Source organism: Triturus cristatus, chromosome 11, assembly GCF_964204655.1.
Source record: "Triturus cristatus chromosome 11, aTriCri1.1, whole genome shotgun sequence".
NCBI lineage: Eukaryota > Metazoa > Chordata > Amphibia > Caudata > Salamandridae > Triturus > Triturus cristatus.
The window spans coordinates 886,158,339-886,175,573 of record NC_140594.1 but is presented as its reverse complement, the minus strand read 5'-3'; positions in this window follow the sequence as shown (position 1 = coordinate 886,175,573).

The following is a 17,235-nucleotide window of genomic DNA, read 5'->3' as shown; positions in this document are numbered from 1 at the left end:
AATGATTTGTTTGCCAGAGCAGGAAGCTATTTATTGTAGATACCATATTTATAACCCCCTGTTTTATACAGCAATCGAACAATCTTCAGTCAGATGTTGAAAATTCGACCTGTACTTTGTTGCACCTTCGAAGTGTTTTCTGATTTTTCTATGTCCCACTTTCAGAACTAAAACACCTGCTTGGAGCAGCATTTCCATTTTGATTTCCCCTCTTCCCCTCAATCTTATTTATATAAGGTATATACAAGAAACACAAGGCTGTTATATGGGTTAAACCACCGTTGGCGTAAACACAAAATAATACAGTACATTTTGTGCGGATCACCCTTTGCTGGCTATATTTTGATAGATAAGTAAGTATAAGGAGGAAAAGGATAGGAAAGTTAGAAATAGGAGGAGGAAGAGGATAGGACAGACAAGTAGAGAGGTATACCATCCTGACTTAAAAGGGGAAGCCCTTAATATCCGACATGTCAGTTGCGTTTTATTCCCCACCTAGCGATGTGGGTACGCCCTTGTGCGTTACAAACAAGAGTCTTCTGGTCGGTTTCTTATGGTGGTTCGTACGGGTTCAGGGCCTTATCCAAGACTTCCCACAGTCCCCTTGATAACGCTTTCCAGGGAGAGTACTGTAGCGCCAAGCGGTCCGCTCCTCTGAGGTGGATGACCCAGCTGAGCCTTTTCGTTTCAAAACAGGTAGGAAGTCTTCAAATCAGATGGGAAGTTATAAATCGTGGTAATGGGATATACGGAAAATAACAGACTTGCTGAATGTTGCCCCTGCAATGCAGTACATTACTTTAATGATTTCTGTGAAGGTTGGATTTCTTTCTAACAGCGAATCGATAAATACATCAGATGCCATTGGAAGTATACAGTACAGAGGCTAAACTAAGGGCCTCATTCCGATGTCGGGAGGAACGCCACACACAGGCCATCGGTGGCGGCCCACCCGACATCCAGTGCTCAACCACTGGATGACAATTCCAGTGGTCGGAGCAAGTTGGGCAGGGGGAAAGACTGCCACCTCCAACAGGCTCTAGGAGCACATCAAGGCGGCGGTCTGAACCTAATCCCTACAATGGGGGCGGTGCCTGCGGAGGTACCGCCGTAGGGATTAGGATGTCCCTTTCACTCAGCCTTTACATGGCGGGCCCGCCTCCATGTAAAGGCAGATGGAAATGGACTTTGGGACCCCTGTGAGTCACTGGAATGTGGCCGGGGGGGCACATGTGGTGCCTCCCCAAACATCCATGCACCATGTGCCAGGCACCACATGGTACCTGACACATAGTGCATGGATGTTTCAAAACATGCCTTTTCCAATTGCAGCTTGAGCTGCGGCCTTTTCCCGGGCTGCAGTACAAGCCGCAATTGGAAAAGGCATGTTTCTGACCGCCTGCACGGCAGTTGGATCATAAAATGGCACATGGAGCCGCAGACTACATGACTGGCGGTCTCCATCTCACAATGATGGCGGTTGGATGCTCGACTGACCACCATTGTAAGGGGGGCCAAAGTTCCTGAACCATAATTCTTACATAACACTCTGGCTCAACCAGTCAGAAAGTCAGCAATTCCATATAGCGTATACCCAAACCATGATTTTGTACATCTCCAATAGTGTCTGGCACATTAATGCTTCATGTGTCATTCACAAAATTAAACCTGAAAAATAATACATTGAGCCTAATCAGAGTCGTTCTCAATGACTGTGCATAGGCAGTAAAATCAGTTACTTAAAATAGGAGGTGCTCCTTTCATAAGAAATAGTTCTTATGAGACAATATCATATAATTTATAACTCTTCTGTACTGGATAGCACTGAAAGGTCATAAAAAGTTTTCAGATACATGGTTCAAGCTAAAATAGAGACAGTGGAAATGTTTTGCCTCTATGCGGCAAGACTAAAGAGAAAACCGAATCACTTGTCCCTTGTGAAAATAAAACATCTCTGCTTTCTAGTGTAGGTAGCATGGTTTTTCTATAGCACATGTTCACTATATATTTGGTCTGTTAGCGCTTTGGTGCAAGCTTTACTGTGAAAAGAACAGGCGAGAACTGTGTAACCTGGTAAAAGAAAGAGAGGTTTGTTAGTTGTGACTAGAGGGAGTTGTACATGCAGAAAGGGCAGTGAGACAGGCAAGAGGGTTACAGGGTCAGACTGGCCTATAGGGCAGTAAGGCAGTGCCCGAGGGGCTGGTCTGACAGGGCCGTGAGTGGGCAGTTTGTTTGGCTGTGTGAGTGACTGTTTTATTATCTTTTTTGACGGTTTTTACTGGTACTTTGTCTGATAATAAAACAAACATTGCTTGTAGCAAGCTCAAATACATGCATTCTTCCATACCTTGCAAAACACTTACTCTTCAAAATTGCCCCAATTTGCGTGCAAGGGTCAGGCGTTTAGCTATCTCATTCCCTATTGGGGGCCTCTTTTATTTTGCTGCCCGGGCTTATTTTCTGTTCCGGGGTCTGTGCTTAAGCGTTACTTAATATTATGAGGTTAAAAAAATCAGTTTTAGCTCTTGTTTTTCTTTTCAGTAGGGCTTGGGAGGACATAGTCATGTTTCATTAACTAGATGGGATAAAAAAATTCACCTCCTCAAGGACATAGACCATGGAAGATAAATTCTCTCATTTGACAGTAAGTAGGGTTTATTGTTAAAGTGGGAATCGTGGTAGAGATATATATATGAAGCACAGTGAATACAATGGAATCTTTAACCTGGCTTCATCCAGTGATCGAAGGGGATGGGACCGGCAGGGCATAGCGTGCCCCTACTTTTGAAATGTAATACAGTCCATTCCCCTACTTCTTTATTTTATAAATGCGTCCTGTGATGGGAGGAATGGTCTTTACTTAAAAATGGTTACGTGATCATCCAACCCTGTGCGGTGCACATTGAGGAAGGCCTCTGCAGTCACACCAACCTCCTCCTCCTTCTCCTCTGTATTTGGGGGCAGTGGCCTGCCCAACCACACTGTAGGCGCCGTCCATCTTGGGTAAGCACGTCAAAATGGCCACCTATGATAGCCCTGCTGCTGCAATGATTTACACCTCATTTAGTGACAATGCTATCTGTCTGCCCCTACTATGACCAATACAACTGTTTTTTCAGGATGCATTAGTAGCCTCGCCCTTGACTGACAACGCCTCCACGTAAAGAAGAAGAAGAGGGCTTTAGTGTGGAATTCGTGGCTGACTGTGCCAATCCACTCTAGTCTCCACCCAGCTAGACCTGGAAAATAGGAGGAAAGGAGGCTGCAGTAGAAGAGGCCCTCCACTGGTCTTTGTACCTAGTGCCGACCCAGCCCCACCAGCCTCTCCTGAAATTCGTTCATCGTGCCTGCCGAGAGGTCCCCAGCCCCTCCTTTACAGCCCTGCTTTTTTCTCAGCACTGTGGCCTACAAAAGCAGCCTGGCCTGCCAGGAGCTGAATTCGGTGCTCTTTAACAAACAAACATCAAGTAAGTTGGGAAAATTAAAGAAACCTTGGTGCTTTTAAAAAAAAATAACTGTGCAAAACGTTTAATGTCTTATCAGCTGTGTACCTTATTTTAGTTTATAAAATGCGTACCACTGCTCTGTCTGTGTTCAGGGATGCAGACTTTTTAAAACATACTCTGTACCTTTTTTAAGGATATAACATATAAGCAGCCCGAGTTGTCCAGTTCTGTGACCCCAGAGCACCAGAGCCCCTTTTGGACCCCATCCAGGGTCGGATTGTGAAAACAAATGACCCTGGCACCAAGGCTGGACTGGCCCTACCGGGTTTTGTGTGGGAGGCTAGTTTTGTAACTGGGAGGCCGGTTTTGGAGCAATGCTGCAATATCTGCCCCAGTAACAAAATCACAATCACTGTCCTTGCAAATCCTGCAGTTTCCCTGTAATAATAAAAGTGTCAAGATTGATATATCTGGGGATTTATCTTCCTGCTAGAGAGAGATCAGGGTTTTGTCTAGTGGAAGAGTTTTAACTCATCTAATGTAGTGCAGAGGGTTAATATGCCTACTGCAAAGAACGTGTACCATACAGATCTGTATTTAATGTGCATAGCTCAGTGGGTTAAAGCTTTTGTCACAAAGATCCTTTAGTTACTTGCAATCATTAACTTGCAATCCTAATAAATGTAGCACAGTGAGCTATGACCTGCCATCTAAGAGCTGCATGCTAACTGCATGGTGCAGGTTTGAAAGTTATGTTTCCCCCCCAGTCTTCCATTATCCTAATACTGTTAAAATGGGTTTGTTTGGGTAGAAATACATTCTTCTTAGCAAATCCAACCACTGTCTTACGTTTTAAATCCTGAATCTGTGCTTTTCCAGACTAAACACTCTTAAAACATGGCTACCAATATGGGTGACATGTGAATTGTACACCTTGTAGTCCCCTTTGTCTTGTATAACATTTTATAAACAATGATTTGCACACATATGATTAATTGGCTCTGTATGTGTGCATGATGTAAAGTGCTTCAACTCACTACACTGGTATGAGAGGTGCTATACAACAAACGAAATATGTGTGAGGGGCTATAGAGAGATGAGGGGCACTGTTGGAGGGTGAGAATGAGGGAATCATTGAAGGGCCCCAACAAGATTGTGCTATCCTGGTGCACTGTAAGGTCATGATTTACTGTGCTCTAAAAGCTAAAACAATTGAATATATAATAAATGCGTTTTAGAATGGACCATTTATGTCATTTTTTCCAAACTTTTCTCCCTCCATGTACCCTTTGTATTGGTCAGGCTCGCTTGCTGCGTTCGCTTGCGACACAAAGTACGGGGGCTGCTCTGACAAAATTTGCCAGGGCTGCTTTGGGTTCCTGGTTTGACCCTGTCTGCCACCAAACTCAAAGTGCCCCCTTTAGCAAATGAGATTTCTAAAGAAGCATTGGCAAAGCCAATAGGTCTCGCCTTTTTTACCTCTTAGGTTTGCTAATGATTTTTTAGTGACGCTCTACAGCATCTCTGACATAATATTATGTCACTAAAAAATGAAAGTTGGCTGTATCCTTTAATTCCCTGAATGAAAATATAATTCTGTCTTTTATTCTCAAGAGCTCTCTCAAGTTTGTTGTGGGAAGATGAGTTAGCCAAGTTGGAGAGTTTAAAAGGTATCCTTTTCTGGACACTTGAATACATAACGCCGATGTTTGAGCAACTGTGGAGAATGTGGGGGAGCCCTTGTGGGTTTCTGTGAGTCAGATCAGATTCTACTGAAGAGTCCCTTTCTCTTCTTACCCCTGCTTATTTCCTTCCTTACTGTCCACGAGAGCAACAAAGGCACGTCTGTGTACCAGAGGATCCCTGTAATCATGTCTTCAATGTTTGAGGCAAAAACACTCATTGATTTCTGAACAATGAGAGTAAAAGCGTTAAGGTAACCATGTTGTTCCTGTTTATATTTTGCATTCTGTAAATAATCTTGCATTACCTATGAGTGTTTGCTTTTTCCAGGATATTGTTACTTTTTTTAAGGCGGTGCACAATTTCAATTGAGTCACATCCAGGTGATTATAATGGGGCACAAGTTGGTTGTAGCTGAAGGCAATGCAAGTTTCTCTCAGTGGAAGTGTACGGGGAGAGGAAGTGGCACTATGGCCAGAGCTACAGAATTTGGAACTGATGGACCAGGTTCAGCCTTCATGACAGTCCACCAGACCACTCTCCTGAGGGAGCACATTCCCTGATAGACCTTAGAAGGCCCGCTAGACCTTAGAAGCCCTGGTCTCCTAGCACCAGCAGTTGGACCTTACCCGTGGCCAGTGTGGGTTAACCTTGAAGCCATGTCCACTGCAATCCATACTGAAGTTCACCTCCAGTCTTGCGGGCAGGCCTACGAAGCAGCACACCCTAGAGCAACAGTGACTCTGTCGCTGAGGTCACATGACCCTTGATGTCAGTCTGCCTCACCCATTCGTGCCTCCAATGGCCTTGTTCCAGCAGTAGTAGTACAACTCACCAGCGATTGGCAAAGCAGAATTTGCACCCCCACCAAACTAAGGGGCATATTTAGAGGGCCTTGCTTCCAGCTTGCAACACGCAACGTCGTACATGTAGGATGCAAAGCTCCAAGTCATATTTATGAAGCCACACAAAACCACTTTGCATGGCTTTGAATGGCTTCATAAATATGAAGTAATGCAACAGAGTGCAAATCATTGCGTTGCCTTACTCTGCACAAGGGAGACGTTGCGGTGGGTGTTCCCACACAACTCCCATGGCTTTTGAAGCATTCCCAGATTTACATGGACTTGTAAACCTGGGAATGCATCAAAATCTTATGACTCCCCAGGGAGGCATAATGAGGAGAAATATCTTTAGTTCTCTTTGTTTTTTCCACTTTCTATATTTTCTGCATTCTGCAGCACACAAAGAAAGAGGAAAAAGCCTCTAAGGATTGTTTTTGTGCAGGAAGGTGCTACTTCCGGCACAGAAACAATCCTGCATGCAACAGAGCCACCATTGCACCATGGTGCAAGGCTGCCTGTGTTGACGCTAGGCTGCCAAAATGGTGCCAGCACAGGGGGAAAGGACAGGACCGTCCAACCCGAACCCCTGTGCACAGCGTACATTTGTAGTTGCATATGCTTAGTGACGATTCCTGAGCCTGTGCTTTGAATTCCATGTAGACCTGACCCCAAGCAGTATTTGAACCCAAAGATTTATGGCCTCCACACCTCGAGTGTCCTGTGGGCTGGTACTTTGCAAACTTGCTTGAGGTCTCCTCGCGATCCCTGGTCCGTGGGCCTGTGGGTCCTAGCAAGGGTCACCTTGTAAATTCATGGGCTTACCTGGTTGCTCCAGGTGTGCCCTGACTCTCCATTGCTTGGAGAGTCCCCTGGACCTTGCTGGTCCTCACTGGAACCTGTTTCCTTTGACCGCATGGGGTGCATTTGCCAAGGCTTGTTGGGGCTCCAGCCGGACACCGACCCCTCAGCTCTTGACATCCTTTGTGGGACAACTCACCTCTGGACTCTGGTTATCCTCGACATCTCCCTTTTTCCCCGTGGCTGCAGAGTCAAGCAACCCTTCTTCATTCCTGAAGCACTTGAGATCGGTGGGCATTCCACTACTGAGCCCCTGGTCACCTGAAGTGACCCAGACTCTGTCCCCTTTGCTTTCAGGTTCTTCTCACCTCAAATCCAGGCTTGGATTCCACCGGACATTCTTCACCCTCCTGGCAGCAGGACTTCTTTGCAGCTCTCCATTGAAAACGACGAAGGTTTCAGACACCACTTGACCCCTATGCACCCGGCTCCTCTAGGATAGGTAACACGGGTACTTCGGTACTCACTGGTGGGCTGGCCTTAGAACCTCCTAAGTTGCAAAGGGTTTGTTTGAAGTCCTCTTAGAAGTGTCCTTAACTTGTACATTTCCAACCGCAACTTTCCTCTATAGTTGTTCAAAGCACGCATCCATGTTTCCTCACTGAAATGAAATGAAATGAAAAGAAATTTTATTAAGCGCGACTGCTGCCCAAGGGCGTCCAAGTGCTAAAATAGAAGAAGATAGTGCCTCGTAGCGCGATAGCTTCGGGAGTGATTATTTAGCGAAGAGGAATGTTTTAAGCTTTTTCCGGAAAGAAAGCAAATTAGAATCAGATCTGAGGTATACAGGGAGAGAGTTCCAAAGTTTGGCCGCGTTATGGGAAAAGGATCTACCTCCTGCTCTTGATCTCCTAATCCTAGGAGCTTCGGCTAGAAATGCTTTAGCAGAGCGGAGTTGTTTGCTGGGTTGGTAAGGAGCGAGTAGACAATGGTTAATCTTTGGACCAGTATTCCAGAAGGCCTGGTGAGAGAAGTAGGTCTTTAAACCAGGATTTACTGATGTCTAGTAGTTTTTTTGTACCTCAGCTTAGTCACAGAATAATTATATTGTGCAGTTCCACTTTCTGTAGATACCAGTGCAGAATGATCATTATTGTTTAGTGCTTTCATCTTGACTTTTATTTAATATTCCCTTCTTTAATTGAAAGATTTCTCAGATTGTGCTATTGTAGACACTCACCGTAATAGTTGAAAACAAATTTTCCCTTTGGAAATCCCTACACACTGTTTACCCACATTCAGCGACTGTACCAAATTAAACCAAATTTTCAACTCTCATACAGGATCACAATTAATGCACCCGTCCTCCGTGGGCTCCCTGTGTCACTCCTCTGGGTGGTTCCTTCGGGTCCCAGCGATTCTACGTGCTCTAGGCACTGTGTCTAGTTAAGTCATTGGGGCATATGCATCAACATTAGCATTTGCGATTCCTTATTAGCGAAAAATAAGGAATCGCTAATAAGGAATAGCAAAAGGCTATGCATGTAGGAATCGCTATTCAAATAGCGATTCCTTAACATTCCTTATTACCGAATCGGTAATACCGAATCGGTAATAAGGAATACCTACCCATTCATTCCTATGGGCTTGGAGGCCCATAGGAATGAATGTAAAGCCATTCTGTATTAGCGATTCGGTATTACCGAATCGCTAATAGCTGGAGCACTTTCAAGGGTGCCAGGGTGTCAAAAGGACACCCTGTTGCACCCCTGAAAATGATATGTGCACATATGTTGCACACACACATGCTCTAAGGGCATGTGTGTGCGCAACATGACACTTTGAAAAATGCACAAAAGTGCATTTTTCAAAGTTTTTGCAAATTACCATGCAGTTCATCTTCATGGTAATTTGCTCCCCTTATTAGCGAAATCGCTAATTTTTTAACTTTGATGCATTGCATTTAAGGAATCTCACTTTGGGATTCCTTAAATGCAAGAGCTATTTAAGGAATCGGTATTTAAGGAATCCCTATTTAAAGAATCGCTATTTAAGGATTCCTTAAATACCGATTTCTGCTTTTGGGTTGATGCATTGGGATTGGGTATTTTTTACTTAATACCGGGAGCTAATAAGGAATCGGTATTTTACCGACTGGATTTTGGCTTGATGCATAAGGGTGATTGTTGTTATACCATTTTTAGGTCTCGCCTGATCCAGCACATGCGCTGGTCTGGCCGAGACATTTTGTATACGGGCTTTTCAAAGTGCTGCCGTGGCCTAAAGCTTCAGTGCACGTGAACGTGCACGCGCGCAGCGCCATGTGTCTTTCCTCCGCAGCACGCGATCGCAATCGCGATCACTTTCACTTTCGTGGCCGCGGCCGCGTGGCGAAAGCTTGTGCATGTTAATGCTTTTTCAGCCACAATGTGGGAGCCTTTCTGGGATGCAGAACAGTGAAAATGTTGTCTCAGTAATGCCTACCATGAGCTATCCTGTGAGCTCTCTTTTCTGACTTAGATGCCCACAAACACAGTTCAAGCGTGTATGTGACTGCAGGTTTGCAGACTATTGCATGTCGTGGCGGTGGAATACAAACATCCAATGCGAATCAATAATTCAAATGAAAAACACCGAAACACGTTGTGCTCTAGAGTTCACGGCTCTCCAATTCAGGTTGTTATACGGAAATGTCAACATTTTATAAGGACTTGAATTGGGTATTTTCTGAGGTGTGTGCGATATTTTCAACGGCTCTCATTGAAACTATGAGGTTACACTACGAATCGCATCTTTTAAAAGTGGAGTTTCGTGAGCGCATAAACGGCAGGCTCTAATCTCGGAAGATGAGTGGATATTTTCTTAGAAAACGCTTAAAACCCAAGATCTCCAAGAACAGACTTAACCCCCCAAAAAGCGGGCTTTCGGTCGCCTTGGACCTTATGTTCACTTTGCCGAGTCAATGATTTCAACTTGGCCGCCACATTGCTCTTTTCTGTTTATGTTAAAGAAGGCGCAGATGCACAGTCTGTGTTTACACTGTACTCCGAAGTAAAAGCTGCAACACTGCAAGCAACCAGGTAACAAACACTGCGTGAACGACAACACGTGTGGTCATACCGAAGGAACGGTTTGCAATTCTCCCACGTTTAGGTTACCCGGTACGCATTTGAAGCCTGTACCGCTAGTCTCTTTTGTGCATTATAGCAGTGTCATGAGATGTTTAAAACCCGTAGGTAAAGACCTCAAACTTTAAAAGAGAGTTACCACTCCATCACTCCATTTTACGTGTCAATTCCTCAATATTGTATGCAAACTTCAAAGCTCTCCTAGGAAGTCAGCCCATGTTTCTTTCGACGTATAACCTTCTAATATAGAAACAATTGTTTAATATGCTGTCACTAACGTGGCTATTTCACTCTGGTTTTGAAATTACACAGCAGCGCATATGGACATTGCGTCTTCGCTTTGAAATGTTTCGTTATGGTCGCTGCTAGACTACCCGAGGTCAACAGAAATTATGAAATGATACACTTGGTAATTCCCAAATATTTATGTGGTTTTTAAAAATAATTTTCCTATACACGTAACATCTAATAGAATGAAGAGGGGTCCAAATAATGTACACACTTGTTTTAATTGGCTCCTGTCACAACCCTTTGTAAACTTATGGCTTTTCATTGGTCAATAGGCTTCGTAGTTTAACCACCTTGCCTCATCTTGTAACCTCCCATAAAGACTGGCCCTCTTACATGCGTAGTTACTCAGTAGGCTTTAATTACAGCCTCGGAGCACTATTTTCTTTAATTACTTTCGGCAGGTAGGACATGCTCCCAACTGCTTTTATCTTATTTTTAGCCAGCGTGTGCCTTTCTTTTACCAGCGTGTGCCTTACTTAATGCATCCCACGCCATATCATTTTTTTTTTAAAGCTCCGCAACACCGCACTTTAACTTTAATTATTATTTGTGAAAGCGCGGCATAGTGCGCTTTTACAAAAAAAAAAAACATTTGTTTGTCAACCTAACAAACAAATGCTTTTTTTTTTTTTAAAGCACTCCACACCGCGCTTTCACTTTAATGGCGGCCGCGCACCTTTCTTTAAACGCAGGTTGTCTAAAGAAAGGGGAGTGGCTGTCATTAAAGTGAAAGCGCGGCATGAGGCGCTTTTACAAAAATGCATTTGCAATGCAATAGGTCTTACATTTGCGGGAGTTTAAGCTATTGGTACTGTAAATGACAATGTCTTTTATTTATCTTTTAAAAACCAACACATAAACAAAAGGCATTGTCATTTACAATGACAATAATTCAAACCCTCACAAATGCGAGACCTATTGCATTGCAAATGCTTGTTTTAGTTTATGGTCCGATCTCCCCCTGGAGCCCGCTGTGTATTTTGCTATTTACGAATGTTCTATTGATTCAGTATTGTGTGCTTTTTGCCCTAGCCTCGTATAGAGACTAGTAGAGGGTGTTATATTAATAAATACATATTTTTATATAAACACTGTGTGGTTCTCCTTTCATTTAATCATTTAGGAGGTGATATTCTGGTAAAACAAGCTACTTTACATTCCTTCAAGATTAAGCCTGAAGGCTGCTCTCCATAGCTACCACTAGGATAGCTTTCAATATGGGTATCTTTGACCTCATACATCATAAGGGTCGTGTGGCCTGGTACAAGGTGCCCACTTTAACTAGTGGACAGCATATACCAACGCACCTTCTCACAAGCATCACCTGTGCTAACTAAAATGCTTTATGCCAGAGTTTATTAACTTATTACGATCCATGTCTGCTTTACCAGCTGCTGTAAGATGTGTACTGCAGTAAAATATCTAGGGGTTTACTCGAACAGTCAGGTAGTACCTACTTTATCAGAAGGTGCAGGAATGGGACGCATAGCTCAATTGTTAGAACAGTGGTCTTTAAACCAGGATTTACTGATGTCTAGTAGTTTTTTTGTACCTCAGCTTAGCCACAGAATAATTGTATTGTGCAGTTCCACTTTCTGTAGATACCAGTGCAGAATGATCATTATTGTTTAGTGAATTCATCTTGACTATTATTTAATATTCCCTTCTTTAATTGAAAGATTTCTCAGATTGTGCTATTGTAGACACTCACCGTAATAGTTGAAAACAAATTTTCCCTTTGGAAATCCCTACACACTGTTTACCCACATTCAGCGACTGTACCAAATTAAACCAAATTTTCAACTCTCATACAGGATCACAATTAATGCTCCACTCTGGGGCACTTATACACATGTTTTATAAATCTTGCCTTAAAGAACTACAATAAAAATATATCACCATCTAAAACAGTTCATAAAAATTTTGAAAACACATTAGATTACAATAAGTACACATTCATGATGAGACAGAATCCCTGGAAAGGAAAACTAAGAAAGGCAGTGAAATTTGTTTTATGGTTGTTCATTTGAAACAATAATAGACAGCAACTCGCAGGGGAATGTCTTTCCTGTCTTTATGTGACCGCTGACTTTCATCATAATAATCATCGAAATATTTGGTTTGCCTTTTCCAAATTATATTGGAGCTACATCGTCCCGAGTGCCTGTGCACCGGTGTGTAAATACTATACCACTATGCTATGTGAATAAGGAAAGGATGCAAGAAACATTTGAGTCCTGATGAAGGTGGCCTAATTATTATTGCTTCACCAAAACGCGTCGACGCTGAGTGCTTCTGTTAAATTTGATGAAAGTCAGTGGTCACATAAAGACAGGGAAGCCATTCCCCTGCGAGTTGCTGTCTATTATTGTTTCAAATTAACAATCATAAGACAAATTTCCCTGTCTTTCTTAGTTTTCTTTTCCAGGGACTTTGTCTCATCATGAATTTGTACTTATTGTAATCTAATGTGTTTTTACCATTTTTATGTACTGTTTTATATGGTGATATATATTTTTATTGTAATTCTTTTTGGTAAGATTTATTAAACACGTGTATAAGTGCCTATACATCCCAAGTGGAGCATTAATTGTGTTCCGGTATGAGAGTTGATAATTTGGTAGAGTTTCTGAATGTGGGTAAACAGTGTGTAGGGATTTCCAAAGGGAAAATTTGTTTTTAGCTATTGAGTTTTATGGGTGTTCTGTCCCATTGGATTTGAAGAGCCCCCCTCCTTGGTTTCAAGACACTCACCATAAACCAGATGAGCGGGTTTCTTTTCCCAAAATAGAAAGACAGGTCATCATCAAACCACAGCACTGCAAGGCCAGAGAGGGATCAGATTTACTGCTAGATCGGAGGCAAAGCAGTGTCACTGCATAGACCGCAGACCCTTCAGCCTGCCATATAAGTTGCAGGTAGTCCAATCCAGAGCTTTGCACTATTCGCCGTTCTTCAATTCGACGTCAAGTTTTAAAGAGGTAAAAAGTGTCTGTGCCAGGTTCTGAGACCATCCACTGTATTCACTCACATTTATTGGAACCTGCTCGTGGATACAAACAATGTAGCATTTCATCCCCCTTTGATTCCATTGCGCAAATGCATTTACAAATAATGTTTTTCAAGTAAATGCCTTAAGTGTATGGTTCCCACATTTTAATTTACACCTAAATTGGCATCATCAAATGGCTAATATTCAATATAGTGTAAACCGTGGTATTAAAAAATTAAATGGATTTTTTCTTGAATTGTGTTGCTGAAAATCCCCATTTGTATCCACAGCCAGCAGTTAAAATAAATTGGGAGTTTTGGTATAGTGCATATTTTAAAATGCATGTATTTACACAATTGTTTATGTAGATGCTTCTGTGGCTGCAGGAAAAAAAGGCTCCAGCCTCATCTGGGGAAACACATAAGTCCCCAGGCTCCGGATCAGAAGGCCCAATGGCAAACGCAAATCAGGGTGTCGCAAGGCAAACAAGAGAAAGTGGCAGGGTGCCAAAGAAAAGGAAAAGAGTTGGTTCTGAAGATGAAGTTTTGTTAGATGGCTGTGGCACCAAAGACAGTCACATATTCCTTCATGGTGGACAGTGTGGATCAAATTGATCACCCAGCCTGCTGGTCTTGGGAATAATTCATAATTAAACGTAAAGAGTATCTATGGCTCTTATTTTCCAATGGCAAGCTTAGATGTACAGTGTGCAGGAAGGTAAATCTTAAAACAGAAACAAGTCAAGATGTGTATTTTTCCATGGAATGTGTAGATTGCTTGGTAATACCATATGGCCCTACTAAAGACAAGCTGCAATATTTTGTCATAAGAATAGCCCATGTCATCTGAAGGCATTAACTATTTTTGAACAGAGGGATCGTAAAAGCATTCCACAGTACAATGTGAAAATGCAAATGAAAGTACAGGAAGAGATATGCCGGGTATGCAGAACTGCATACAAAATAGGCAAGCATGAGCGCCCTTTTTTCTGATATGCTTTTGGATATAGATGTTCAAAAGATAAATGGTGCAGACTTTGGCACAGTCTTGCATTCCGATCACAGCTGCGCTGACATAATAGACTATCCTGCTGCTATTGGGCTGTGTGTGCGGCTTACCAGAACCGAAACCAGTCCCAGGATGCTTGTTTCCGGTCCAGGGAAGACGTGGCTTGGCAGTTTAAGCTGGACTGTTCCCATGAGGCACAGGGTCAAAACTGATTTGCATATAGCTGTGTCTGAACTGGGGTGGCAAAGTGAGCTAAAGTACGATGATGGATTCAACCCAGATCTGTGACTGAGGGTGAGTGTCTGAAAAGTTTCAGCACTCCATCCATCATCTCCATGTGTTTGCTTTGTGTGCCATAAGTTGGCAAGGTATGCCCTGACGTGGGTCTCTTGCTCACTTTGCCACTGTATTCAAGCTAGCCTGGCTGATGAGGGCTGTTAGCCCAAAGCCGGTACCAGGATGCTTGTTTACGGTCCAGACAAAACATGGCTTCGCAATTCGGGCTGGACTGTTCCCATGAGGCACAGGGTCAAGACAGATTTGCATATAGCTGTGTCTGAACTGGGGTGACAAAGTGAGCTAAAGAACGATGATGGATTCAACCCAGATCTGTGACTGGGGGTGAGTGTCTGAAAAGTTTCTGTACTACATCCATGATCTCCTTGTGTTTGCTTTGTGCACCCTAAGTTGGCAGGGTATGCCCAGACGTGGGTCCCTTGCTCACTTTGCCACTGGATTCAAGCTAGCCTGGCTGATGAGGGTTGTTAGGCCGAAACCGGCTGCAGGATGCTTGTTTCCAGTCCAGGGAAGACATGGCTTGGCAGTTCGGGCTGGACTGTTCCCATGAGGCACAGGGTCAAGACTGATTTGCATATAGATGTGTCTGAACTGGGGTGGCAAAGTGAGCTAAAGAACGATGATGGCTTCAACCCAAATCTGTGACTGGGGGTGAGTGTCTGAAAAGTTTCAGCACTCTGTCCATCATCTCCTTGTGTTTGCTTTGTGCGCCATAAGTTGGCAGGGTGTGCCCAGACGTGGGTCCCTTGCTCACTTTGCCACTGGATTCAAGCTAGCCTGGCTGATGAGGGCTGTTAGCCCAAAACCGGTCCCAGGATGCTTGTTTCCGGTCCAGGGAAGATATGGCTTGGCAGTTCGGGCTGGACTGTTCCCATGAGGCACAAGGTCAGGACTGATTTGCATATAGCTGTGTCAGAACTGGGGAGGCAAAGTGAGCTAAAGAACAATGATGGATTCAACCCAGATCTGTGACTGGGGGTGAGTGTCTAAAAAGTTTCAGCACTCTGTCCATCATCTCCTAGTGTTTACTTACCAGAACACACCAATCATCTAACTGTGATACTGATACTATCCGTGAAACACCAAGTGGTGATGGGTTGGCCTCAGGGAACACGTCACTAAGAATACAAAATGGCTACCAGCCACAGTATTCTTTAATGACACCATTGAGACATAATCTTCACCCAGCATCACATCCTTGTGCTATCTGAGTCTTGCTTCGAATATACCTCACTAACATGGAGGATGATACTTAGAAAGGATAAATAAAGACAGCTTCTAACAACTGTTTTCAGAGTGATTGAAAACACCCTTTCATCCATTAAAAGTACAATATGCTGTCACGAGAATGTAAATAGCTTTTTTTCCTAAACTAAAAACATGCATCTGCTATGTAATTTGCAACTGGTGCTAAACTGCTGCAGATATACGAAAATATGTGCATTGACTAATAAGACTAATATTGTGAATGAAATATGTATGTGCATCTGTTGTTAACATGTATTGTCCATTTTTCACCTATAAGAATGCCCTGGGGTATACTATAAATTAACTGATCACATATATATGGTCATTTCATTTGGTAATAATGTTACAACATACAAGTGCAACACATATGCCAGGGGGGACCTGAGGGTATACTTATCTCTAAGAACACTAGTTCACTTTGAGCTTACTTTAAATTCCAATAGCATTTGGCAGCGCACAATGAATCTATAGGAGTAAAATAATGTCTAGCATTGATCACTGGGGGGAGAAAAAAAATATTTTAATGTAGCTAGAATAATTCACATGAATAAAGAAGGAAGCGTATTACCAAATTATTATTTACATAAAATATGTTATGAACAGGAAAAAGGTGAATAGCGCTTTGAGTCCATGGTGAAAACACAGAGAAAGAGGTGAAGAGAGTGTAGTGTATCAATACTGTGTATTTATATACATAGCCTAAATTGTTCATGGCCTTGTGCATAAGCCAAGCCTTAAATATATCTAGGACTTGAATATATATATATATAAATATATTCACTGAATACTCCATAGGTTTCAGAGACGTTATAGTTAGTAATTAGCATTTAAAAAACCTTAGAAATTCACAGAAAAAACCATAGGCTTCAGGGGTGTTATAGTTAGCTGGCCATTTCACTCGTACAAAACCATAGAAATTCCTCCGTTATAGTTAGTTCTGCTAACTATAACTCGCGCGCCCGCAATGCACTGCTAATGATGTCACATATTGCATCATTCATGACATGGTCAGTGACATCACTGATGACATCTCAAATGACATCACTGATGACATCACTGATGACATCATCCAGTGAATGTGGTTTAGTTTGAAATTTAAATATGTATTATATATATACCAATCTGTATTGAAGATTGAGTGGATATATAACTGTCTGGATGGAGGATTTAGTAGCTGTCTGACTGTCTGTTTAAGTGAGTAATTAAAAGTGTCTCACTTAATACATGGATTAGTAACTAAACTATGTGAATGTGTGCATCACTGTCTCTGTTGTTGTATAACATGCTGCATCAGTTGGTCACTAACTACATGAGTGTGTATATTAGTTATTGATTAGTTTGGTGAGTATTTGTATGGGACACTGAGTTTGTGTGTGGTTGGATGGGGTGTGTGTAACTCTATGCATAGATGTGTGAATGGTTGATTGACTAGGTGTATAGGTTTAAGAGTGCATGTGGAAACAGTTGTTTGGGTGACTGAGTGTATTTATTTGTGTGTT